A 2,429-nucleotide genomic window follows, 5' to 3' on the forward strand; every position below is an offset into this window, starting at 1 on the left:
ACGTTTCTCATCAATAAATTGAACCACTTGAATTGTATCTTGTACATTTGAGCTTTTTGGTCATTTGCGTCTTCAAATCGTCGTTTTCTTCTTTTGTCTTCGCACTTATTTATTTAAACGATTATTACATAAAAATAGAACAATAGTAACTAAAAGTTTTACATATCGGAAGGATATTGATACTAAATATATGTTCATTTGGAGCACTATCAGAACTCCATCATAAATTAACAATACTCCATTTTTTAAGTAAATCATATGCAATCCTGATTATTGGCACCTGCCTCAGGATAATGAACATATGCAAGTCTGATCATTGACACATACGTGTGCCTTTAATCTTCTACGATCATATTACGAATATAACGAAAAATAAGTAAATATCCAGTTCATAAGAATCATCATTCACGAGGTGTTCCATAGTCTCAGGGAAGTGTCAATGATTATGTTTGCATATGATTTACTTAAAAAATTGGAGTATCGTTAATTTTTTGACTAAGTTCTAACTTAAAAGTAATGATACTCCTTTTTTGATTAACATTTGATAAAACAATCTTTTAAAAGACAAAATAAACATAAATTACGTAAAATAGGAAATCAAAGTAAAATGATTACTTTTTAATAGAATTTGCCCTTTAATATACCTATAAAATTTATGGGTATTCTAGATACCAAGATTATTTATACCGTGTAAACACCTCTTTCACAAATTTATGGAGAAAAATCGATCAAACTATGCCTTTTGGTTGAATTTCTGATGAAATTGATGAAAAATACTTCAACAATTTTGAATAAATTATATGTGTTCTTTGAATTATCGATCAAACTAAACGATCAAACGATTTTGTATCACTAACTTGCTCAAATTCTGGAAATACTAGATGAACAGGACTTTTTTCTTCAAACTCAAAATCAATCTTAAACGTTGATACAGACACATTTTAATTTTAAATCCAAACATAAAACATGAAATCGTCGATATTTGACTTTTCTAATAAAAGTCAAAGGAATAAAAAACTTTTCTACACTAGAAATTGATCGAATTAAACGCTTCAGTTAGCTTCAATGATCTATTCTAAGCGTTCCACAACCCTTAACTCTATCATTTAACGTACGGATTCTTCTATCGACCTAATTTAGTACTCAAAAAGTCAACTGTTCTTTGATTTTCCCTAATTAAACACGAATTCAATTGTAATGTACTATCCTTTCTCTATGATACCAATTGTTAATACCTAAAATGCTTTAATGTTTATATGGATATGGAATATGGATGAATCAGTTGGTAAATAGGAAGGTATAAGTGATGATGTTGATCAAATATGATATATTGATATGATGATGATGATGTATTAGTCACATGAAATTTGCAATTACAAGGTGTATGGAGTTGGTTAATTACATACATCCCTTATACATTGTTAAATATTTTATGACCAAATTTAACCGCACCTTATCAAACAAACCTCAAAATATATTTTTCTTACTTTGAAGATCCTAATTGAAAAAAATTATATTTAGATTATAATATAATTGCAACCATGTCGATTTATTTACGTCTTGACTGCTGCTTAGAGTTTAAATTGAATTCCAGGCATGTTTTAAAACTCATGAAAATTTAATTATCTATTTTTATTTTTAATTTTATTTCTAATTTTATTTTACTATTTAAAAAAAAATCTATTTATTGGCTGGATGATCCGTTATTGAGTCTAACTCATATCCGAGAATTAAGGGAGTCAAAAACCATGTCTAAGTTGTTGCATGAGGGATGACTCACTTTTGCCCATGATCCAAAATGCATGCATACGTGGAGGATCATGGAGATATAGCCCTATTTACTTGTAGGATATAAATATAAATACTTGTAGATAGGATAATTAGGGGAGGCCTTTAATTACTATTTCCTTTGTGATGTAATTAAAGAGAAAAAGAAGAAATATGCCTCAACATTAACGTTCGGTTAATTTGAGAGAATAAAACAGAAACCAACATATTACCCCATATTTTATTGTGTTTATTGTTTCTTCTTTTATCCTATTTTATTCCTTGTTCACCTAATATTACATCCTTACGAAAAACGCCTTGTTCTCATCTTTTTTTCGTAACGGATTACTGGAGGTCCAGTCGGAAGCAATTTCTTATCCGTCGAATAGAGAGATAGATGATTTTCTCTACTTTTGAGAGTGTTTCACTCTGGGTGGAGAAATGACTTGTTTTTTATTCTCGAATAGGTGAAACTAAATGCCATATTGAATTTTGTTGATTGTCTACATTTCACTTCCCCCATACACTACTAATGTCATATTGAATTTTGTTGTTGTTTTGTAATATAATTGCAACGAAATGCTTGATAAAAAAAACACCTTACTTATTACATTTATTGAAATAAGAAATGGAAGAAAGATAAACGCTGATAAATGTTCATA

This window comes from Rutidosis leptorrhynchoides, chromosome 3, assembly GCF_046630445.1.
Source record: "Rutidosis leptorrhynchoides isolate AG116_Rl617_1_P2 chromosome 3, CSIRO_AGI_Rlap_v1, whole genome shotgun sequence".
NCBI lineage: Eukaryota > Viridiplantae > Streptophyta > Magnoliopsida > Asterales > Asteraceae > Rutidosis > Rutidosis leptorrhynchoides.